The sequence below is a fragment of the Carassius carassius genome, chromosome 22 (assembly GCF_963082965.1).
Source record: "Carassius carassius chromosome 22, fCarCar2.1, whole genome shotgun sequence".
NCBI classification, from domain to species: domain Eukaryota; kingdom Metazoa; phylum Chordata; class Actinopteri; order Cypriniformes; family Cyprinidae; genus Carassius; species Carassius carassius.
In genome coordinates this window covers 11483982-11510897 of record NC_081776.1, presented here as the reverse complement: position 1 = coordinate 11510897, position 26916 = coordinate 11483982, and the positions used below count along the sequence as shown (strand labels likewise).

The following is a 26916-nucleotide window of genomic DNA, read 5'->3' as shown; positions in this document are numbered from 1 at the left end:
GAAACTAACTTAACTATTCAGATAATTACAGACAGGTACACCTTTACAGTTGGAAGTGGACTGTGCAGGAAGGTGGATCTCCAGGACCAGGATTGGGCACCCCAACCTAGTGCGATGTGAGGTTGTGTCCTGTTGAGGTGATTGAGAATGTCACTGTGTGATAATCAGCACATACAGAAAAGGGGCTCCACAGACCTGCCTCCTCTCACCTTAAAACAAAAACACTACGTCTTCATACTTACCACAGAAAACACTTCTTACAAGCATTTGCAGACAACTAACACAGTCTACCGTTTCAGTTCTGAATACAATTTAGTGCACAGCTCTGCTCAACAATGACATTTAGACACAGTGCGCTGTCTGTTTTCATCAGCCAGCTGCCAACAGGAAGTGTCAGAAACAGACGGAGCGTGATCACTGCTGTGTCAGCACTGCCGTGCATTGTGCTGCCTTCCCTTTAAGCACACACACACACACACACACACACAATAGTTCTACGTTTTTTACCCTTTACTTACCTGGGACATGCAAAAATCAAATGCATCTACTTTCATTCCATAAAAGCGCTGGGGAAGAACAAATGTGCCAATAATATATTCGTTAACATCAATCAAACCAATAATAAGTGTCAGACTACTTGCCTTGGTCTTCACTGATTGTATTGCATTTTATATTCACATTAAAATATGCTTAAGCACTAAAAACAATGACATGTTCACCTTTTGGTAATCCAGTGGTGTACCTGCATGGGCAAACTGTACTCTAGTTACAGCACTTCACATTTGTATACTTTTTTTGTTTTTAAAGACAATGCTGAAAATCTGTAATTCCTTGTTTTTTTATTTAATTCTAGCTGAGAGACCTAACCACAAACTGCGCTACATCCCTGTGAGTACATCTCTCCGCATACATTAAATATAAATTATGTAGTCATAACAAGGTTATAATAGTGTTCCTCACTTAATTGGCGAGCCAGCTTAAATCCCTTGTGTGAAACTCCACTGTCACAAATCAAACCTTAAGCACATCACCCAAAATGTGCTTCTTTTCATACATTTACTTCGACTATTACTATTAAGTCATTGGTTCTAACGCATGGACACTGGGCTGGGATGAGTCTGCTCTCTAAAAAAAAGATACAAAAGCTTTTGTGTTATGTGGGTCAGAATACTTGACTTCGATTGCGACAGCACAAAGACATTGTCATAGAAAAGGACAGATTTTTAAATTCAGCATTACGAAACATCAGTAAGAAATTAGATATTTTTTAAATTGTTACAATTGAATTTAAAGTCATCCAAAAACCCATTTCTTGCGCTCCCAAATGTCTTCTAAAAATGTTTAGAATGTTTAAAAATGTTTATAGACATTTTATAATCGGCTTCCTCCTTCCACCTTCTTTAAAACGTAAAGGATACCGATGCCATCCACAGTTACAAAGGTGGTGAAATCGGGTGAAACGTGGATCTTCTTCAGATTGGCTCCCATCGTGTAGAAACGTCTGCAAGGCCTCGCCGTTCACCGTGCTCCACCACTATGATGGAAAACACGAATACAGTGAGCGACATTCCCTGGGCTCAATGTCTGTGTCGTTGTAACAATAACAGCATTTTCAATGACACATAATTTGGAAAACTTCTGACATTGACACCTGAGGGTCTCTGTCCCCCATGACTGCACAGAAATGCTCTAAAAACCAGCAAAGGAAATGTCATCAAATGCATGTTAACAGAACTGCTAAATGAGTGCCAACACTGGAGGGTTACGGCGCCTGAGCAGCGTGATTGTTACTTTGGCACGCTGAGAAAATGAGGCCACTGAGCAGCTACCGGCCAAACCATCAGCGACGACAACGACAGATGCCTTCGACCATGGCGCTTGTTTTTACGGTCTCAGTGTGCAGATGCGCAAACACGTCCCCCCGACAGGCTCATTAATCACGCCGTGAATTAACTGGTCTCATTTGCATTTAACAAGCTCATTCTCCACAACTTACAGCTTCGTGTTGAAAATTCACCACCAGCCAAGTGTACCAAACCTCCAAATATAGAACTACGGAGGGACATGATTGCCTCATTCAGACACAGCACATTGCTTTGCTCGCACGGTTTCTGACAATTTTATTTTTCTTTTCCCCGATGGCCTGGCTTCTCGGCTAAAATAGTCTGCTCTGCCTCTATGGTCTCCAAAACTCAAGGCAATAACAACAAAGAAAAAGCACTAAAAGGTGCTGACCAGACACACACATACAGTTGCTTTAAAAACTTTCAACCTTGATATGTTTGGAACATACAGTACGTATCACTTTTGTACTAGCTAACTCAAATGGTTTTACACCAATTTAGACCACTTTGCTTGAATATTTTTTTCCTCTGAAACTACATTCCAAACAAGCTCGTTTGATGGCAAACGATGCAGACGGATAGTAGGTAAATTGCTCGAGGCTACGTTTGCAAATGCAGTTGTTTTTCATTCAGACAGGATTAACAAAATCACCTGAGCTCCTCGTGGAAAACTAATCCAGTCCAAATAGGGCTTAACACCGATATATTCTTTCTGTTGGATGAGCATGCGCTGTATTCTTGAAAAATGTAAATCTCCCTGTGTCAAGCAAACAAACTTTAGACTCGTACATCTTCAGACCGCATTTGTCAAATGATACGCTCTGTTGTTTTGGTGCTAGTGCATCTGTTAAAAGGAAATCAAAATTGCTTAAATAGCATTGCATGCATAAATAAGACACTTATGACATATGCTTGCATTAAAACTAATTCCTCATTGTCCTGACGTCAGCATAAAGGCAATGGACCAAACGTGACAGCAGATGGAGAAAAAGCATTTTCAAACACAAACTTCACATTCTGTTCACAAAAAAAACACATAGGGAACATAAAATACCTGCAAATTCAAGCAATTTAGTGCCTTAAATTCCAGAAAAAAATAAAAATAAATTGTGTGCAGTCAAAGAAGATGTGCATTTCCAGAAGCTTCTTTTAGAAGATCTGAACGAGAAGAGACACGATTTGTCTGGACCTTGGTGTCTCAAATGGGGTGAGTGAGGGGAAGGGCTCAATGACAGTGTGATGCATAGAATTTAATAAATGAAGTAAGTAAAGAACAGCATATCTCCTGAGAAATCTATACACACAAGCGGAGAGGGATGGTTGAGGTCTGAAGATCAGGGGTCAGCCGTCATCCTCTGGGGCACCTTGGGGGCACGGTGAAGTTGAGCGACATGCACGAGGGTACAGAGGTAGCAGCAGCATTAGCCCATTACATCTTGTTCTCTCTCACCCTCTGTGCATTTTGAGAATATCTTGTGTATAACGTGAGAATATCTTGTATGCCTGCAACTGTCACAGCATCCATTTTGACTCTACAACAACAGATACTCTACAAAGTACCTGACTTTTTTCCATCATGCTTATCTGGCCTGCAGTAAAAAAATTAAGCACTAGGGCAGGCCTCATTATGTAAGAGTAACATCACATACCTTGTTTAACTACACTAACACCGGAGCAGTGGAGAAACCAAGAGAACAGGGGAACCCACCTCAGACTTTAAAGCTAAATTATTCATTTAAAATCCAAAGGCTGAAATATTCATGCACATACAATGCCTTTTCTTTCTTTCCTGCAATCTCTTTCTCTTTTATTCTGTTTGTCTTTGTTCTGGCTCTTTCTGTTGACAGCGTTGTGCAAAGTACAGAGGAATCCTCCACTGTGAGAGGAACGGGAGTGTGTGCTGTGCCATCAGCCCTCTGTAGCATCTTTCCTGTGTCTCTGACGGGTCATCTGCAGGGAGTCTGGACCGAATCACATTCAGATCACTTTCAACCAGATAAAGTGAAAGCTGAGTCATTACGGGCAAATTGAAACCATAACTTGTGGCTTTTAAAATAGCTGTGAGCAAATGGGTCAAAAGCTAGATCTGCACTCAAGGTCGTTTTCTCGATGGCCAACATCTGACAAAAAGCCATTTCTCTCTATGTCAAACATCTCCCCCTCTGAACAAAACTGAAATGCAGGATGATTCATAAAGTACACTACGAGGAAAGATAGGTGCAAGATGACATTTTAATAGCGAGTTAAAGGGACAATTCAACTTAAAAATTAAAAATATACTCAGCCAAACAGCACGCAAACCACTTAAATTACAATTTTGCTGTTACTCACAAAAACCTGTCAAAGGGTTGTCAAAAGGCTTGAAATACAGTCCATGAACCACACTTTTACAGAACAGATTGAACTGTTCAAACAATAAAACTGTTATGTTTTATATAATAGTGGGGCAAAGCAGTCCTTCCTGTGCTACATACACTCGAGAAATGAAGAAAGCAGAGCCTTCAAGTGACAGGTGTTGCAATCCAGGCTTTCCTACAGTACAAGAGCGTGTTGTGCCACTGGCAAACATTGAAAAGAGAAACAAATGGATTGAATTAATTCTCTCAGAAACTATTAAATAATGAAAGGCTACAAACAAAAGTCGAAAATCGAAGGCAAATGTTTGTTTACCTACTAACAAGAAATCTAATTTTCATTTGAATTAAACATGCCAAACAAGACGAGAACAAGTCCATCTCCCTTACGCATCCAGACACCTCGGAGGTATTGTGAAGAAAAAAAACCCTCAAAAACAGCTGTTTTGGTCATGCCATTGGGTCTAGCATCGCTACGGCTACAAAACAGAGGCATCTTTTTTCTTCTCACCGTCGTTTGAGTAGAAACAAAGGAAATAAACAGGCTGTTATTTGCAGGTGAACGCTGTTGAGGGACTTGAAGCAATAAATCGTTGTGATATAAATGCTCGGTCTGGTAGGAGGAGAAGGTCTGGATGCCCTGGAGCTGATGTGTGTGAATTACTAGGAGTCTCTCAACAGTAGCCAAACCCTCCAGAGGACAAACAACACTATACGTGTGTGAAAGAACGGGAATCGTGCAGTGTGATTTAATGCGTTTGAGCCTGTTTCTCGCTAAAGGTATAATATCCTGGCTGACCTCCTCATCTGTTTCTCCTCTCCTCAAGGAAATATTTCGGTATCATGCAGAGAAGTGCTTTGTCACTCGCACACACACTGCTACAATAACCATTTGTCTTTTATGAGTGAAAGCTAAGGGTGTCAATATGATCACCGATACAGATCTTTTTGAAGCCTTCTTTTTATCATGTAGAATTATTTATAGTGATGCTCCAATCAGGATTTTAAAAGACAATCATTCAGGGCCTGAACTTCATTTTTGAAAATGGGGGTAAACTCCCCTCTTAGGTGACTCTTGTAGGTCACTTAAATGTTTGGTAATGGAGTGCATTTTGGTTTTTACGATAATTGTTGCACATAGAGCTGTAGTCAAGTCCAGCTTTGTCGAGTCCAAGTCAACTCCAAGTCCAGGACTAGTCGAGACCGAGTCCAAAGAGGTTTGACTTTGAAAAGTCAAGTCCAAGTCCAAAAGTCCAAATGAGAGAAAAATGGGTCCTCTTCAAGACCACATACTTAACTACTGATAATGTATGTGATGCGAGAGACAGCATATCTCCTATTCTAAGAAAATTATTTTACATTTTTATTTGTAATGATCAAAAAGCATGTCCAAAGTTACAACTCTTTAGGACAGGGGTTTCCAAACTAGGTCCTGGAGGGCCAATGTCCTGATAAGTTTAGCTCCAACTGGCCTTAACACACCTATCTGGAAGTTTCTAGTGTGTCTAATAAGAGCTTGATTAGCTGGTTCAACTGTGTATAATTAGGGTTGAAGCTAACAGGGGCGTTACACAAGATCCCGGGCCCTATGCATAGGCAGTCCTGATGGACCCCCAAGCCCCCCACCCATGAAAATATCCAGGTAAAATAAAATATATTTCAGATTCATACTTTTCAAGGGCCCTCTCTTCCTTTGGGGCCCTGGCAATCAGTACTGGTGTCCGACCCTGGGAGCTAAACTATAAAGTACACTGGCCCTCTAGAACAGAGTTTGGAGCTGTAAGGTCAAATTATTTGTATGTACTTTATTTTCATTTTATTTACTTAATGATGCTTTTGCTGACATTATGTCTGTGGTCAAAAATTAAAATGACTGATGCCTTGGCACAGTGCACACACACATGCAAAGCACGGGATATGACAAATGCGTGCGGCAAGGCTAGAAGGGATACGTTTGCCTCTACTGGGCATGCACACATAAATACAGCGAAATTTTTGTCATACTATACTAGTGCTTGCATAGACTAGTCGGCACTGTCGGAAACAATCGACTATTCCAGCATGCATTAACAATAATGCATACAAAGTGTTTGCAAGTACGATGTGAATTTTAGAATTACAATATTGTGTGGAGCTGTTACTTTCTATGACCTTACCTATGTTGCATGTAAAAATAAAATATGCAATATAATAATTAGGGTTGTGCCTGAAGCCGAATACCTTATTCGGAATGGCACAGATAATGTCTTCAAAAACGAATAACGGACAAGGAATAATTCTGCCTGAATACTCGCTGAAGCTGACATAGTCTGGTGTTTGCTAGATAACAGGTGAGCCAGGGGATCAGCGCAATATTATACGGAGAGCTCTAAAGTCACGAGTGTGAAGTAAATAAATGTAAACTTTATGAGCAAAAAGAGCGCAAATCAAACAACCGCATTTGTTGTCGCCTCTCTGTGCATCTCTCAGAAATCAGAGAGTTGCAAGAGTAATTTTACCTATAATAATACATCATACACATTATAGTGTTTGTATTTATTTAAAAGGCAATGATTTAAAGCTTATAGGCTACGATATGAAACGATTGAATGGAATAAGCACAGCGCGCTCACCAATCAAACAGCTGCGCTGGCGTCTCAGTCTCTCAAAAACCAAACCAGTTCTCTCGAGAGAGAGCAGGCTAATAATCAACTTAGATACGGATACATTTTCTACTTGTCCTACATGTTTGCATCTTTACCTTTTGCTGGTTTGCGCGGCACACACACATCTGTTTAGTGAAGTTCACTAAACATTATAGACTCGCTTAAAGTGTTTTGCGTAATGAAAATGTGCACATTGAATTGATTCAGTCGTGTTCAGATGATCACTAAGCGTTTGTCATGACATCTCTCTGCTTGCATGATAAATATTTTTTTAGAAATTAATAATTATTTTAGTTTAACACGACATACTTGTTCAGTGATAACTATGAAAAAAAGATAAAAAGTCATAACGGTCTTATCAAGTAACTGTACGTGTGGTAAACGAATGCAGATACGAAAAATGTTGTGATTGTTACAGACACAAATACTGACTGTTACATGAAAATTTTAATATGTAATGTCATAATTTATTTTATAATTTTTATATATGTAATTGTTGCATAAGGCTATACATTAATAAGCGTTTATTGATAAAAAAAAATTTTTTGTGTTTTCATTTTCAATAGCATAAACCAAGAGTAGTCGAGTAACTCAAGCATTTTTTTAATTAAAAAATCGACTAGTAGAAATCAGTAGTCTTGCAACCCCTACACTGTACAACATAGTATTTCATTATTGTAATGGGTATGTTTAAGGCCATCTAGGTGTAGACGTAAATAAAACACAATCTAACAGGTAGAAAATTAAATTAGAAACATCAAAACTTTTCAGGTCGCAGTAAGTGCACCGCTGCTCATGCACATCCTTTCCCGGAACAATACTGAAAGCTAAGCCAATGAAGAAACAGATGATCATAGCTGAACAAGGATATCCATTATTTAAATGAATATATCAGCAGAGCTACTGCAAGGGATTTTTAGTGCTGGAAATCCATTTATTTTTTGCTGAAACTTCTGCACCTTCATGGAGAGCGGGTCATGGTTGCCTAGCAACAGCAGACGCCACTGGAGCGCAGGCGAAGGCTACAGAGTGCTTTGGAAAAAAGGAGAAAGCGGCGCGTCTAGCGTTTTCCACACGTTTTCAGTCGCGACATCATGCGAATCTGGTTTTGTTATGAAGAAGGTTATGGTTTTTGTTATTTTTTTGCTGGACTCGGTCGAGACCAACTAGAACACTTGGTGAGTCCAATGGCCAAGTCCGAGACAAGTCTGAGTGCAAATGCAACGAGTCCGAGACAAGTCCGAGACGACAGAAAAATGTCTCGAGTCCGGACTCGAGCCCGTACTACAGCCCTAGTTGCACAATAGCTTACAGTAAAAGCCTGAATTCGTGAGCTGTATGTGAGGCAGCCTTATCTGTGTGTGCTTCGATTGTGCATGAGTGCACTACTCACTGAATGGTTTCAACACTGGCGAGATTTAAAAAGAAATGCAATTTATAAACTTTAACGACGACGCGTCACGGCCTAGATTGTGCAAGTGACAATTCCTGGGTCAACTGTGTTTATAGTACAGACGCAATGTGGTAATTTGAAGCCATTTGAACAGTTTTAAGAGGTAAAGAGAGCGAGCGGTGAATCACACACGCTTTTTGTGAAATTACATCTCAGAGAAAGTTTTCAGATTGCTTTAAGTTATTTAATAAAGAAATATGAATTGTACCTCACCTTCAACATTATATTTATTTTACCCGCTCTAAATGGGAAGCTAAATGGTAAGAAGAATTTATAAAATCACAAGTGCACACACCTTAAACAATTACCTCTCAGAGTGAAAGGCAAAATTAGTTCTAGAGACTTGTGTGTGTAGAATCGTTCATGAAAAAAAGATATACTCCTCACAAATGACTTTGAATCATTCTGAATATTGAATCTGTGAGCATTTTACTAATGCTATTCCTAATGAATCCCTGACTCACTGACTTTAAAATGAACTAAGATCTGTTACCGTGAGATTAAACGTGGATGGCGGCAGGCCAGTCAAGTTGTTTTTGTACTCTGATGGACTGAACTGCAAATGATGTCTAAGAACAAGCCTTGCTGACGGCTCGATACAAATAGAAATGTGTCAACGACAAACCGCGGAAGGCAGACATCAAAAGACGTAGATTCTGCTGAGAGGTAGATCACCTCAAAGTGAATGCAGAGAGCTGCCGTGCTTAAAAAAGCTCAGGCATGGTGATATATACAAGACTCTTTCTGCCATCTGAATGACAAGCTAAACTGAGAGTTTAACAGAGCAAATGAGGCTGCTGTCCCTTTGCATTATGACACCTGACAAAATTCAGCTTCATTTCAAATCTTTTTGGGGGACAATTGGTGATAGAAGAGAAGATGTTGAAAACAGGACAACGTTGCAGGCTGAATTCAAACAAGTGACAACATGGACAGGAAATTAAATACCCAGGGATTCTTTACCAGAACCTACTAATAATCTATTGCAACATCACACAACATATGCTTTGATATATAACCGGATCCTGCAGGTGACGTTGACAGCGTTGGGGGTAACGAGTTACAAAGTAACGGATTACAGTAACTATATTACTTTTTTGGGTAACGAAGTAAAGAAACATATTACCCTAATAATATTGGTAACTACACTACTTTACTAGACTAGAACGCGCTTTCCTGCGTTACACAAGCCGTGTTTGCCTGTGTGTAAAGTTCTTGGCCGGGTTTCCCGATAACAATTGATCTTAGCACACAAGAAAGTTTTCTACAAGTAATTTTACGACCGTTTGTTATTGTTTCACGTGCGTTTCCCAACAATGACGTAGCTGTGCTTTAATTGCTGCTTAGAGGAGTCGCTGTCCGTTTATCAAGTGCTGAAATGTCACCTTATAGAATGACTCGTAATTGTAGTACACGCTCGTTTATTGACGTTAACCTAATGCTGCGTTCCAGACAGACAACTTGGATATAATAACTATAATACAATACTATATTATATTATAGTGTATAATATTATACTTTACATAATAATATATAATGTACTTTTTATACAGTAGAGAGAGAGAGAGAGAGAGAGATGTTATTTCCGGGTCTAATACATACATAGCTGGTTTTCATACACTTCAGCAAGTCATTGACATATTTACATGCATAAAAACAACTTAATTTATTCAATTATTTCTTAAAGTAGCGTTATGAAATGTTTTTCCCCCTCAAGAACTGCATTTAGGGTCATGCTGCGTTCACTGCATGAGCATTTGACCGTTTGATTGGAGTAAAACTAGCGTCACATCACATACACAGAACTGTAAAGGTATTCACGTTAACACGAAATAAAAATAAGAGTTTGGTTTAATTTAAAGACAAGTATTTGATTAATACAATTAAATTTAACCATTAAAAAGGAGTTGAGAAAAAATAAACAGAAAAAAATGGAATCCAGAAAAATTAAAACGGAAAAACGGAATTTGGAAAAAAATATAACGGAATTTGGGAAAAAATAAAACGTATTTCATAGGGCCCTAAAAAGTAAAGTAAAGTAATAAGTAGTGAAGTTACTTTTCAAATGCAATAACTAGTCAAGTAATCTCATTACAATTTACAGAAGTAACTAGTAACTAATTAATTTTTTGAGTAACTACCCCAACACTGGACGTTGATTCTCAAATAGGAACAGAAGCGCACCATGACACGTCATGTCAAATGCACCTTCTTCCTTTGTGTGGTCTTAGCAGATTTACGGCAGGTTTGGTTTGGTCTGATGAAGAGGTTTGGCTGGGCATGTGGAACCAACGCATATGATGTTTAATTTATCATTTGATATTACACACCGCGAGATCCTTAGTGTGAGGACAGCTGGCGATCAATCAGAGCTTATTATTGGGTCTCCGATGGATCCGTCGCTCAAGAGGAGGGTCAGGAGCGTAGAGCAGCCCGATGCAGACGCATTTGATAAACTGACAGATTGATGCGTGATGAAGCATCATTATAGCTGTGACACTTACTCAATGTACAGACGGCTCTGAGTGTATTAATAAAGAAGTCACAATGCGTGATGGATGATGGCTGACATTGTTGATGGAATTTAGTCTCACTCCGTTCCTGACATGATAATGTGCCTCTGAGACATGAGCGATTGGATAAGCGTCTGCCTGATAATAAAGATGAAATAGTCATGACGTCACAACTAACAAGAGACTGGTGAGATTTCATCTTGGTTGCACTTTTGCACGACGCCTCGGAAAGAATGCAAGTCAATGGAGTATTACTATAATAATAAGTATTTTCAGGGATCAGGCTACACTGATTATGCTGCATTTTTAATTCACCTATAAAACGAAGTTACAAATCTTTTATTCTTTTTACCCAGCTCTAAATCATAACCACACATGAAGCATTCTCTGGATAAATTAAGCTAATTAAAAAACAGCTCTTTTCAAGTGTGCACTGCCGCTGTGAAGCATTTGCTTGTATACAGTGACATTATCTGTTTAATACGTGTACCTTGATGTATCCACCCGTAGAGACCAGTACTCTGTTATCAGGGGAGAAGTGCAGGTCAGTCACCCATCTACCGTGGAAAGAGTCCATGGAGTCCTTGGTGTCCCGGGAACAGATCTTCAGAAGAGCTCCATCCAGCATGCTCCACAGCTTTAAGATACACAACACGATACAACATTATTACAAAAGAAAGGGGTTATCAAAATGCATACGGCACAACATGGATTCCACAAAAGTGTATTTATAATGCATCTTGTATGAATCAGAAAATCGCTTGTGAGAAAATGCCATCTTTTTTTACAGCACTAAAGCCTGATTTCCAGATACTACACTGTGATGTGTGACTTGACATTTAGCTGTGGCAGTAAACAGTGTTACATGAGGACGAGAGCTTTGAAAAAGCACTGCAAGCCATAGAATTAAAACATCGCAGCATTTCTCTCTTTCTGTGGTTTTCTCTCACTTTCTCTCTTTGCGTGCAGCATCTTTAATTGATGAGGTAGATCTTTCATCTACAGTTTTGAGCACTGGGGCTTGTCTCCCCGCAAAAAAAAAAAACTCAGAAAGAAGGCTTGGTAGAACTGACATGGAGACGATGCTGAGTTGTAAGGTTTCAAGACTTATTTGTCTTTCCATCACTTATCTTAATATCTCCATTTGCTCTAAATGTGCCCATAATATCTGCTCACATTCACAGATTTATTATTATTATACTGATTTCATGTAAATAAATGTATTTACAATGTATTATTCTATTAAGAATATTATATATTGTAAGTTATTAGTCCAAAATTCACTGTAATTGATTACTTCTGCCATTTCAAGTTCTTTACAACTCTATTTAGGTGATTGTTCAATTAGGGGAACTATTGTGCCCAATAATGAGAAGAAGAAAACAACAACAACTGTGCAGTTAATGCATGTATGTAGAACTGTTGACAACACTGTCCAAAAAGATCTGAGATTACCTTTATTAGGCATCATTAATATCTTGGTTACATTTTTTTTTTAATAATAAAATAAAAAAGGAGGTATTGGGTCACAAATATCAAAAATCCTTTTCATAACACATACCCAAATCCCTTTTTTATTAAGTTTTACCAAGGCCACAATCAGATCTTTATTCCTTTTAACTGATGATGATTGACAGAACGAAGCAGCTTAAGATTTAATTTACCCTGATTTCTCCATTGTCGTCGCCTGTTGAAAGTCGCTTGTTGTTCCAAGAAAAACGGCAGCTATGAATGCAGTCCTTGTGTCCCTTCAGCAAAAAAATCAGCTCCCATGAGGCTCTGCTCCACACCTTAGGAAACAAAAAACTTAGGTAAGTTGAAGAGATCCAATGTCATTTTTGAGAGATCTCTTTGTGGAATGATTAATATAATACATTGGAATCAGAACAAAGTTGAGCAAATCATCAAAACTGCTGCTTGAATTTTTTTTTCCATCTCTAATTTTAGCCTAATTTTAGAGTTAGTCATTAATTGTGGCGGGCACATTTGGCGTGAATGCTTTTTCTGATCTGCTCTCCAAATTCACTTTGCCGTCCTCTCTCGCCAGTCGATGAGAAGATCTGGCAGACAGAAGTGAACATGGCATCTCATTAGAAAAGCTTTCTGGTAGAAGCGGTGTCATGCGGAATGAGAACTTCATCTCATTATGCTCTCAGATGAGCAAACTGGACTCTGACCTCTGATAACACAAACAGAGGGCACTATGTGTGTGTGTACGTGTATCTGTGAGCTCTTGTACTGCGTTCACACAAAGTTAATTAAGCAGTATTTGGCCGTACGAGGCATCATTAACGCAAGCACCAACGGCTCAGGAAAGATACTCCAGGCCACCTAGCACCTACCAACACAGACTCACAGCTAGAGTGAACACAAAATAACAGTATGATGGGAGCAGGTGTTCACACAGTCAGAGCCCAGGATTTAAACACAGAGGCAGCCGAAGCACTGAGAGTTAAATGTAAACAATATCTTGTCCACTGACACTAATCTGATGTATGAATTTGTGCCCTCTGTTTTCTGACCTTAGCAGTCCTATCGGCCGATGTGGTGGCAAAGAGATGTCCATCAGAGGACACATCACATGACAGGACAGCACCCTTATGACATTCAAGGTCTTGCAGCATATGCCTTCTGTTCAGATCCCAGACCTGCAACAAAAAGAAACGAAAAGACTACTTTGCTAAAAATGGCAGGAAGAGCTTTGCTTTAATATGGTACACTTCAGTGTCCCGTGATTTGACTTAAGAAATTAAAACTTTGCAAATTGATATGTATGACAATACACTTATCTAAAAAAAAAAGGGGGAAAATGTATATAGGTTGAAGGGTTGCTAGTTTTAAACATTTTCTGTATCTATTTTGGCCTGTTTCACCGCAGATGACTATATTATATATATATATATATATAGATATAGATATATATATATATATATATATATATATATATATATAGTTTTTTTTTTTTTTTTTAATAAAACACCATACGCAATCATATGCAATTCTCTCTCTCTCTCTCTCTCTCTATCTCTCTCTCTCTCGTAATATTTTACGATTAAAACTTTTTCATTAAATTAATTTCATGAATTCATGAATTTACTAGACACCATAAACAACCATGCTAGATCCTACAAAGTTAAAGTCTAATTCATACTAAATTTTAGTTAGGTGTAGTTAGTTTTAAAAACAGTCCATTCTATTCTTAATTTTTCATTCTTTCTGTTGCTAGGAACAAAATATTTATATATATATATATATATATATATATATATATATATATATGTATATATATATATATATATATATATATATATATATATATATATATATATATATATATATATATATATATATATATATATATATATAATAATAAATGTAAAACTATTTAGACTTCATACAAATGGAACAAGAAATCGAAAAGCTTTTAGTATTTTCTGAGACCTTGAATCATGGTTGAGCACCTCTTTTCATGGGCCAGATTTAAGTGGTTCAGGACCATTTTTGTACCCTATTTGTGGAAAGTGGCAGGAGATTGTGGACCATGTAAACAATCTTCCCCACAGAATCCCTGATTAGAACTGGGGTGAAGTGTAACAACTTCTGCTGCTGAGATCTTAAAAAAAGCTGTTTGAAAGTGATTAACTGCATGCATCACCTAATTATCATGACTGACTGTGCTTTCAAGTCCACAATTTGGACTTGATAACCATGTTTTGCCCTGAAAGCAATGCAGTCTATAGAAAAAGAGTTAAATTTGGTCTTCACGTCATCCTTCACACTTCCAAAGATTGATTCATTCAAATGCAGAAAAATTGGTAGAGGTTCTGTTTACCTTAACAGTGCCATCAAATGACCATGAGAACAGGTGAGAGGAAGAAGAGATGTTCAAGAGGTAAAACTTCCTGACCGGCTCCTTATGGCCCTCCAGCACCAGACACTCACCTGTCCTCCACTTCCACACCTGCAGACGAAGACAACGTTCATCCTTTCAAAAGTTAACTCTGACATTTAAGTATTAACTCGGACTACCTATTAACTATAGTTTTTAATCATTTAAATAATCCAAAAACTTCTGGCAATGATGACGTGTTTTTGTGCATAAGTGCTGCTTATGTCCTGCTTGCATGTGTGCTGTGAAACCGGCATTATATAATATGTACACAAACCTGTACATCTAGAAAAAAATTATACTGTATGAGATAGAGGGGGATAATGTAATATTGACCGTACCCAAAAAAAAGCTTTCAGTAATGAATGCTTTATCTACGAGACTAAAGATATCTGCACCCTGCATTAAACTTAACACACATACAGTTATAATCTCAAATTTCAGCAGTTAATACATCATAAACACGGTTAAGACCGTTTCAGTGCATACTTAAAGGTGGGTTAGTTTGCTCCTCTGTGTCTGGCATTCAGGATAGCCAGACTGATTATCGGCCCTCTCTGCTGCATCTAAAGCTTCAAAATGCAAACTTCAAAAGCTGCCTGGGGCTACAGGAGAGTTTGCTGTGTTTTTCGGAAAGTAAATAAGAGGTATTGTGTGCTTGTGGGCTGGTATTCTTGGCCTTGCGTGTAGATTTTAGAAATCAAGGATGAATGTGTACAGAACACAAAAAAGAACAATGTAAGTGTTAAAGACAAATGATTCTTCAGAAATCAGTCTAATATGCTGACTTGGTGCTCAAGATTTGTTTCTCAATGTTGAAAACAGCTGTGCTGCTTAATGTTTTTGAGGAAACTTTTTCCCGAATTCTTTGAAAATATTTGACAGCATTATTGCAAATCGATTTTTTTAAACACTGTAAGGAAAGTCACATAAATAAATGACTATGTGAACAGCCCGTAACATTTCCTGTACCCGTCTCTAGCCCTAGTGCCAGCACAAAATCACGCTGGAAGATCAGCAGCTGCAAGGTTCTCCATCCAACGTTCTTCAGAAACTGTCTAACTTTCACTCTTCCTGTCTGCGCACACATATACACAAACAAAGAATTTGTGTCAATTTTTCCACTCACTTCAATAACACCCTCCATTACAGACTAAATGTTTCCACTACAAGACAATTGCTTTAGTAGTGAGCGGTTCATGCTTGCTATTCTCTACACAGTCCAGTAGCAATCTGGTGCCCTCTGGTGCTTCTTATTGGTACCAACATCAACCACAGATGAAGGGAAGCCTTATTTACAGTAAAAAAAAGCTGTAAATACTGTAAAATATTATAAAATATTTTTAATAATTGTCTGTGGTAAGCAGTATGCAACACTGGCTGTCAACATAGTTTAATTTGTGCTGAACCGGGTACATTTCTTCAAGTTTCTGTTCCGCTTATTTAAAGCCATCTGTCCATCTCTCTTTAAGGTGAACAGACAATCAGGCAGAGATAGAGAGGAGCAATCTAAATAAAAGGCTGTTTGGCAGTAAATGGGTGTAACGTAAGATTGATAACACACTGCTTATTCTATCAGTCAGCTGTTACCTCTAGGCGTCCGCTGTAACCGATGTACCAGTCTCGTCTATTACACTACAGTACACACTGTGCAACACAGGGGGACAACACTCACCTCCAGCACAACGACATTCAGTAGGGAGAGAAGGGAAGGGACGAGAGATTAGAGGGCTGAGTTCAGTTGACAGCCATGGCAAATCTCATTGCCGGAGGTGACTCAAAACACCCACAAGCATCCTAAAGGCTATTTTTACCCAGAGTGCTTTGCATGCTCATCCAAAAACCCAATAAATTGAGTATAATATTGAAACAGTTGGAAATGTTGATATCCCAACAGGTGAAATACCTGTACAGTTCCATCCTCGGTTCCTAGGGCCACAAATGAAGCATTTCTGCTGATACACGAACTCTTCACTCTCAAACAGAATGGCACCTGTCGATCCGGTCTGTACCCAATCGACCACAATGCAACATTACATGTCATATACATGCAATCAAACAAAAAACAGCAGTAAGCTAGCACAAGATGTGCATGTCTCTGGTGGACCGTACCTGTATTCTGTTTCTGCTGTCTGGTGCCACTATTGTAACATCACTGTGGGAGAAGAGAACATCAGAATCCCTCTTCAGAGCCGCAGCAGAGGAGGTGTGAACCCGATCTGTTTCCCACAGCTAGACAAGCGTTAACACTTGTTGTGATAACAGGTCAATATTGTTCAAAGAGTAACTGCAAAAAAACTGTCACGCTACAGTAAGAGAGGGCCCAAAGCTAGCTTACCCTGCATTAAATTGATTAAATGACAGTAAAGACATTTGTTACAAATTATTTTCAAATAAATATAGTACTTGTGAACTGCATTTGTCATTTAAAACTTTCTATTAAAAGAAAAAAATCTGGGTCGGGGGTTGGTGTCTACAAAAATGTGATTTTTTTTTAAAGAGTAATTTAACAAACTATACTATATATATATAAACTATATATATATTTATAAATAAAGGAACAGTCAAGTAACCTTCAAGGTGGCGTCACTGGATAAAGTGGCAAAGTAGGCGTGGTTAGGAGAACAGTAGCAGTGATTGACAGGTTCCATGTGTCCAAACAATGTTCTGAGAGGTCGGCTTGTTGGGGTTCCATAGCTGCAAGACAAAGACAAACAGAGAAAGAAAAGAAAGATGGCAAAAAGGTAAGATGAATAGAATTAGAAAGGATAACATATGCTCTGTGTAGGGGTCTTGATCTCCTCTGTCAGGGTCTATTGAACAGGACAGCCTATATAAGAGAAGAACATATTTAGTCTGAAGGAAATATTTTGTGTTCAACACATCTGTCGTTACATTCTCTAAATCTCATTTAAGGCTGTTTCTTTCACTCCTCTTCCAGAGATATTTCACCAAATGCCCCTTTTGTGCTCACACCTCCACTGGGGGGGTGCACTCATTACGTTTTTGACACCCATGCTCGCTCCCTCTCCGTTTTCGCACCCTCAAATGAATACAGCTCAACTGCAGAATCCTGCTGTCACACTCCTACAGATCTCCCACAATTCTCTGCAAATTTCACAAGCTGTAAAATTACACGGCTGCCCCGTTCCCCTCCTCTGCTGTTCCGAGAGAGTGTCCTACCAGCTGTCATTCTCATTACTCATGTTCACCAAATCTGCCTCTAAAAGCGGATAACAAGAGGACATGGAGGGTGCAGAAAAAAGTGCAGATGAAATTTAACTATCAAACTCTTTGGAGCGCCACTACTACACACCGGCTTTCTGCATCGCTACACACGCGACATTCTTTTGAGATTAATCTTTTAAAGAATTTCAAAAATAGCTATGAACTCACAAGTTAGCAGTCTGAAACATTCTGAGAAAAATGCTTCAGTGCAGTGGCTATTGAAATAAATTTGGGCAAATCATGACTCTAAAGGAATATGCCAAGTGTTGCACTTACTTAGTACATTATCAGAACATAATTACTTTGTATTTATATAATGTACAGTAGTTTAAAGTCTCAAACTGACATAATGTTGTAATAAATGAGTAAACATTCTATAATTGAATTACTAAAAATGTAAAAAGGAATTCTAAAAAGCAAAAAAATTCTAAAATGGAAAAAAAAAAAAAACAGTGGGACACAAATGAATATTTACCTGCAGCGCCTTGTTGGCCCCACAAGAGCCGATTTTACTCCCATCTTTGGAAAAGCAAGCATAGTAGACAGACCCCTGCTGAGGATGCATGACCAGCTGGGACAAAGTGTCCTGATTTCTTTTGCTCCTAAAGAGTAAAACACACTTTCAATCAAAATCAATCTGTTTTCAATCTGATCTACTACATGATACTGTGTGAGGCACTGAGAGAGACATACACCCAGTCCAGACAGAGCTGCCCTCTGCTGGCCCTTTTCTGCGCCTGCATCAAGGCCTGTCTGTAAACCTCTGAACACACAGGCTGAGACAGAGCCAACTGCATTATGTAAGGAAATGGCCTCTGCTCCAAATGATGTCCATTTAAAGACAGGAACTCTTGAAACTGCAGTCTCACCTCACTATTCTGTGTGAAAACACCACAATTTATCATTAAACAGAACAAGAGGTGGTGTGTTATTGCTGCTAAAATCATGACAGTTATTTTTTTAGCAATAAATTGTGAATGTAAATATTTTGAATGTTCTATTGCTTTCACACATTTTTGTTTTTGTTTTTAGAATCAATTTAAAATATATTAGAGTTGAAATCATATATATGTATGTGTATGTGTGTGTGTATATATATCAGCCCGTTCTCAATGCGTTAATATATATATATATATATATATATATATATATATATATACACATGTATATATATACATACATATATATATAAAACACATATATATACAGTCGTGGCCAAAAGTTTTGAGAATTACATAAATATTAGTTTTCAAAAAGTTTGCTGCTAAACTGCTTTTAGAGCTTTGTTTCAGTTGTTTCTGTGATGTACTGAAATATAATTACAAGCACTTCATACATTTCAAAAGCTTTTATAGACAATTACATGACATTTATGCAAAGAGTAAGTATTTGCAGTGTTGGCCCTTCTTTTTCAGGACCTCTGCAATTCGACTGGGCATGCTCTCAATCAACTTCTGGGCCAAATCCTGACTGATAGCAACCCATTCTTTCATAATCACTTCTTGGAGTTTGTCAGAATTAGTGGGTTTTTGTTTGTCCACCCGCCTCTTGAGCATTGACCACAAGTTCTCAATGGGATTAAGATCTGGGGAGTTTAAAAGCATAATAGCATAAAAGCATAAAAGCATAATAGCTTTCACTGTTATGCTGATGATACTCAGCTCTATATTTCTTCGCAGCCCGGTGAAACACACCAATTTGAAAAACTAATGGATTGCATAGTCGATATAAAAAACTGGATGACGAGTAATTTCTTACTGCTAAATTCTGAAAAAACAGAGGTGTTAATTATAGGACCTAAAAACTCTGCTTGTAATAACCTAGAACACTGTCTAAGACTTGATGGTTGCTCTGTCAATTCTTCGTCATCAGTTAGGAACCTAGGTGTGCTATTTGATAGCAATCTTTCCTTAGAAAGCCACGTTTCTAGCATTTGTAAAACTGCATTTTTCCATCTCAAAAATATATCTAAATTACGACCTATGCTCTCAATGTCAAATGCAGAAATGTTAATCCATGCATTTATGACCTCAAGGTTAGATTATTGTAATGCTTTATTGGGTGGTTGTTCTGCACGCTTAGTAAACAAACTACAGCTAGTCCAAAATGCAGCAGCAAGAGTTCTTACTAGAACCAGGAAGTATGACCATATTAGCCCGGTCCTGTCAACACTGCACTGGCTCCCTATCAAGCATCGCATAGATTTTAAAATATTGCTTATTACTTATAAAGCCCTGAATGGTTTAGCACCTCAGTATTTGAATGAGCTCCTTTTACATTATAATCCTCTACGTCCACTACGTTCTCAAAACTCAGGCAATTTGATAATACCTAGAATATCAAAATCAACTGCGGGCGGCAGATCCTTTTCCTATTTGGCGCCCAAACTCTGGAATAACCTACCTAACATTGTTCGGGAGGCAGACACACTCTTGCAGTTTAAATCTAGATTAAAGACCCGTCTCTTTAACCTGGCATACACATAACATACTAATATGCTTTTATTATCCAAATCCGTTAAAGGATTTTTAGGCTGCATTAATTAGGTAAACCGGAACCGGAAACACTTCCCATAACAACCTATGTACATACTACATCATTAGAAGAATGGCATCTATGCTAATATTTGTCTGTTTCTCTCTTGTTCCGAGGTCACCGTGGCCACCAGATCCAGTCTGTGTCCAGATCAGAGGGTCACTGCAGTCACCCGGATCCAGTACGTATCCAGACCAGATGCTGGATCAGCACCTAGAAAGGACCTCTACATCCCTGAAAGACAGCGGAGACCAGGACAACTAGAGCCCCAGATACAGATCCCCTGTAAAGACCTTGTCTCAGAGGAGCACCAGGACAAGACCACAGGAAACAGATGATTCTTCTGCACAATCTGACTTTGCTGCAGCCTGGAATTGAACTACTGGTTTCGTCTGGTCAGAGGAGAACTGGCCCCCCAACTGAGCCTGGTTTCTCCCAAGGTTTTTTTCTCCATTCTGTCACCGATGGAGTTTCGGTTCCTTGCCGCTGTCGCCTCTGGCTTGCTTAGTTGGGGACACTTCATCTACAGCGATATCGTTGACTTGATTGCAAATAAATGCACAGACACTATTTAACTGAACAGAGATGACATAACTGAATCCAATGATGAACTGCCTTTAACTATCATTTTTGCATTATTGACACTGTTTTCCTAATGAATGTTGTTCAGTTGCTTTGACGCAATGTATTTTGTTTAAAGCGCTATATAAATAAAGGTGACATTGACATTGACATTTCCAGGCCATAGACCCAAAATGTCAACATTCTGGTCCCCGAGCAACTTAGTTATCACTTTTGCCTTATGGCACGGTGCTCCATCGTGCTGGAAAATGCATTGTTCTTCACCAAACTGTTGTTGGATTGTTGGAAGAAGTTGCTGTTGGAGGGTGTTTTGGTACCAGTCTTTATTCATGGCTGTGTTTTTGGGCAGAATTGTGAGTGAGCCCACTCCCTTGGATGAGAAGCAACCCCACACATGAATGGTGTCAGGATGCTTTACTGTTGGCATGACACAGGACTGATGGTAGCGCTCACCTTTTCTTCTCCGGACAAGCCTTTTTCCAGATGCCCCAAACAATCGGAAAGGGGCTTCATCTGAGAATATGACTTTGCCCCAGTCCTCAGTAGTCCATTCACTATACTTTCTGCAGAAGATCAATCTGTCCCTGATGTTTTTTTTTTTTGGAGAGAAGTGGCTTCTTTGCTGCCCTTCTTGACACCAGGCCACCTTCCAAAAGTCTTTGCCTCACTGTGTGTGCAGATGCGCTCACACCTGCCTGCTGCCATTCCTGAGCAAGCTCTGCACTGGTGGCACTCCGATCCCGCAGCTGAATCCTCTTTAGGAGACGATCCTGGCGCTTGCTGGACTTTCTTGGACGCCCCGAAGCCTTCTTTACAAGAATTGAACCTCTTTCCTTGAAGTTCTTGATGATCCTATAAATTGTTGATTTAGGTGTAATCTTAGTAGCCAAAATATCCTTGCCTGTGAAGCCATTTTTATGCAACGCATGATGGCTGCACGCGTTTCTTTGCAGGTCACCATGGTTAACAATGGAAGAACAATGATTTCAAGCATCACCCTCCTTTTAACATGTCAAGTCTGTTATTCTAACCCAATCAGCCTGACATAATGATCTCCAGCCTTGTGCTCGTCAACATTCTCACCTGAGTTAACAAGACGATTACTGAAATGATCTCAGCAGGTCCTTTAATGACAGCAATGAAATGCAGTGGAAAGGTTTTTTTGGGATTAAGTTAATTTTTTAAATTTTCCAATTTCCAATATTTATGTAATTCTCAAAACTTTTGGCCACGACTGTACATATATATATATATATATATATATATATATATATATATATATATATATATATATATATATATACATATACATATACATATATACATACATATAGACAGTACAGACCAAAAGTTTGGACACACCTTCTCATTCAAAGAGTTTTCTTTATTTTCATGACTTTGAAAATTGTAGATTCACACTGAAGGCATCAAAACTGTGAATTAACACATGTGGAATTATATACATAACAAAAAACTGTGAAACAACTGAAAATGTCTTATTCTAGGTTCTTCAAAGTAGCCACCTTTTGCTTTGATTACTGCTTTGCACACTCTTGGCATTCTCTTGATGAGCTTCAAGAGGTAGTCACCTGAAATGGTCTTCCAAGTCTTGAAGGAGTTCCCCGAGAGATGCTTAGCACTTGTTGGCCCTTTTGCCTTCTGTCTGCGGTCCAGCTCACCCCTAAACCATCTCGATTGGGTTCAGGTCCGGTGACTGTGGAGGCCAGGTCATCTGGCGCAGCACCCCATCACTCTCCTTCTTGGTCAAATAGCCCTTGATGCCTTCAGTGTGACTACAATTTTCATAGTCATGAAAATAAAGAAAACTCTTTGAATGAGACGGTGTGTCCAAACTTTTGGTATATACTTTATATATATATATATATGGGCTCTAGCATCAACAAGGCATTTTCGCCCACAGGACTGCCGCATACTGGATGTTTTTCCCTTTTTACACCATTCTTTGTAAACCCTAGAAATGGTTGTGCGTGAAAATCCCAGTAACTGAGCAGATTCTGAAATACTCAGACTGGCCCGTCTGGCACCAACAACCATTCCACGCTCAAAATTGCTTAAATCACCTTTCTTTTTTCCATTCTGACATTCAGTTTGGAGTTCAGGAGATTGTCTTCTTCTTCTTCTTCTTCTTTTAGAGTTTAACTGGCGGTTGGCAGACCAACTTAAGGTGCATTTACTGCCATCTACCAGACAGGAGTGTGGTCGTCGAGAATAGTCAGAGGGAATTATTCACCTATGCGCATACTTATGATATAAATATGTACATATTAAATACGGTAGAACAACCCCGTATTTTTGAGAAACCTCATAACTTGATTTTTAGCACTTTTAGATACGTCTCCTAATAGATTAACTAAAGTAAGCGCTTTCCCTTCTTTATATAGGACTGATGTTAAACAACTACGCTCTTCCATATAATTATTACACTCTATTAGGACATGTTCAACTGTTTCTGGCTGACCGCAATAATCACAACCTCCTGTCTGATGTTTCCCTATACGGAATAAAGATCTATTGAGACCTCAATGGTCAATCCTTAAACGTGTCAGCACTGCCTCTTCTCTCCTACTTACATCCCTAGATCTACCCCCTTCCACATTTCTTTGCACACAGTAAAGATGTCTGCCAGTGTCATTACTATCCCACTGCTCTTGCCACATCCCAATCACTTTTTCCTGAATAATAGATTTCCCTTCAGCTTTGCATAGAGGGACATTGATGTTAACCTCATCCAATTTCAAGGCCTGTTTAGCTAGAATATCCACCTCTTCATTTCCATCAATACCTACATGGGCAGGGACCCAAACAAACTGAACACAAACACCTTTACTATGCAGCTGAAACAATATATGGTAAATTTTGTATAATAGATCTAGTCTGCATGACTTTCCTGTTTTTATGCTCAATAATGCAGCTTGACTGTCTGAGGCAACTACAGCTCTGTTTATGCCCCCAATATAATTCATAAACAACCAATTAAGAGCTAAAGCAATGGCAGTGAGTTCAACAGTATACACTGCAAGATAATCAGAAGTTCTTCTTTTAATTTTGATGTTATATTGTGGAAAACTCACTGCCGCTCCTGTTCTGCCATTGTTGGGATCTTTAGACCCATCAGTATACAGTACAAGGTGTTCTTTAAACTGCTCAAAATAATTTTGAACAACAAGCCATTCTGGGGTACCGCTACTTTCCTTTTTCAATGCGAGTTGTAGCTGCAAGTTCACTACTGGCATAACAAACAGCCATGGAGGTATAGATGAAAATGGTACAGTCGAACTGAACTTAAATTGCGTCAGGCATACATTCTGGGCTTTAATATCTACAATCCACCCAAAGCTATAGTAGTTAGACTTCTGATGTTCCAAACATTCCTTCAACACAGCTTTTGCTGGGTGAACACAGCTATGACCCTGGAGATTGAACCAGTATGCATACATTAGCTTAACTCTGCTTAACCGCATTGGAAGTTCTCCAGTCTCAACCTGCAAAGCAGCAATAGGAGATGATCTAAAAGCTCCACAACAAATACGCAACCCTTGTGATTGTTCTCTGTCCAACCTAATCAAATTACTTTTAGCTGCTCCCATATATGATAAACAGCCATAATCAAGGGAAGACCTCATGAGAGTCTGGTAAATCCTCAACAATGCTCCTCTTGCAGCTCCCCAGTTCTGACCAGACAAACACCTCAACAAATTATTTACTTTTTTACACTTAATTTGAACATACTCTATATGCTGCTTCCATGTAAGTTTCTCATCAAATATAACTCCCAAAACCCTCACAACACTCACTTGTTCCAACTTTTGCTCATAAAGTTTTAATGTAATGTCTTTATGTCGTCTTGAAAAACAAATAACTTGGGTTTTAGTAACAGACATTCTAAAGCCCCACTTATTAGCCCATTCCTCCACCACCAAGATTGCATCCTGCATCTTCTTTTCCAGGTACTTCAGATTACGTCCCCGCACCCAAAGGGCTCCGTCATCTGCATATAAAGACCTGCCTATACTTCCGTCAATTCGATCGAAAATGTCATTTATCATTATGTTGAAAAGTAATGGACTGCAGACGCTCCCTTGCGGTGTACCATTCTCTACAGCATATGTACTAGAATAGGCCGTGCCAACTCTAACCTCAATTTCTCTTCCAAATAAAAAATCCAGTACCCAATTATAAAGCTTACCTCCAATACCAAGTTTCTCAAACTTCATCAACAATCCCTCCTTCCACAACATATCGTAAGCTTTCTCTATATCAAAAAGGACAGCAACCACTATTTCTTTGTTTGTCTGGGCTTTTCTCACTTCTGACTCCAAACATAGAATTGCGTCCATCGTATTTCTTCCCTTACGAAAACCACTTTGGAAAGGGCAGAACAACTTTTTACTTTCCATATGGTGCATTAGAAACGTAGACGCTCTTTGGCCTCCTCTACGGAGCAGGGTGGCCGCTGACTGGTGAACTTTGACCCTGCTCCAAACAGAAACATAAAGATTGCATCCTTACCAACAGGTCTGCCCACTCACATTGGCCGACAGAAAGCCAGTGAACGCCACCTGGAAAACACTCTGAGCAACAGAGAGAAAAATTAAATGTTATATGAGCATATTTAGCTCTGTGGTCTATTAGAAATACTCTTAAAACAACTTTCAAATCGTTTTTATAATAAAAAAATAAAACAAAACAATTTGTTCATTCTCACCTTTAGAATAGATTATATAATTACAATGAAATAAAATAAAGCAAAAAAAAATTATAATAAAAACAAAAAACAAACAGAATAAAAAGCACATACTGTACATCCATAAATCCCCATAAACACTCAAATAAAATATAAGAAAGGCATGCATTTTAAAATATTTACATTTTATAAAATAATGATAATAATAATAATAAATAAATAAATAAAAAAACAATGCAAATCACAAAATCCTAAACACAATGTGAAGTCATTACCCTTATTAAGGGCAAGGTCTCGAACAGCCTCGGCAGCCATCACAGACTTCCCTGAGCAGAGAGGGTCGACTCACAAACACCACAGGTCTCTGAGGCACCCCACCTTCATTTAGAATCTGGAATAAAAGAACACAAAACCTCCAGCATCTCATACTAAGCAACTTCAAAAACAAGTTTATACATTTATAAGCAGCTAAAGTGGTTACCAGAGGGAGAGGAGATGAGGCCAGGCAGGTCACTATGGAGGAGGTTGGCTAGATCTCCATAACTCTCGCTGACCAGCGCATTGTAGAAGGAGATGCAGACCTCTAGCAGGGCTGCAGTCTGCTCTCTTCTAGTAGGCTGGAGAAGCAGGAAAAAAAAGAAAAACTTGACTTACATTCACTTTTTTTAGATTTAAAAAGCCAGCATGTTGAACACCACAACAGACCTTGCTAAGCACCATTGCTTCTTCATCGTTTGTCAAGATGCCGTCACTGACCATGTGGTCCATCAAGTAGGAGGCTTTAATGTCCTGCTTCAGAGTGTCTTTGAAGCGCAGCAGGCAGCTCCGAGCAAGTTCCACCATCTCCACATAGGCTGCGGTGCTCTTCTGAGGAACACTGCACTTGATTGACAGATATTCAATGCAACTGAATCCTTAGAGTGCATACAAATTAAACATTTTACATACTAAACCAGGTACCATTTTATAGAAAACCCAAATTCTGAACACATTCTGTAACCGTGATTTTTTCGTAAGAATTATTTAGAACATTCCAAGACTTGAAGCCGTTTCACACCAAGTTCTAATATTCTATAATTCTATGAGTATAGAGAAGTCCACACCACAATTGTAACGATAACAACAGAAACTATATCACTGGACGGCTTTCAGAACTATTTGTCGAAGA

At 38.8% G+C, this 26916-nt stretch overlaps 1 pseudogene; it reads right to left on the bottom strand.

Moving 5' to 3' along the window:
* Positions 1–1371: 1371 nt before the first annotated feature.
* Positions 1372–26591, bottom strand: LOC132098570 (apoptotic protease-activating factor 1-like; annotated as a pseudogene).
* Positions 26592–26916: the final 325 nt, after the last annotated feature.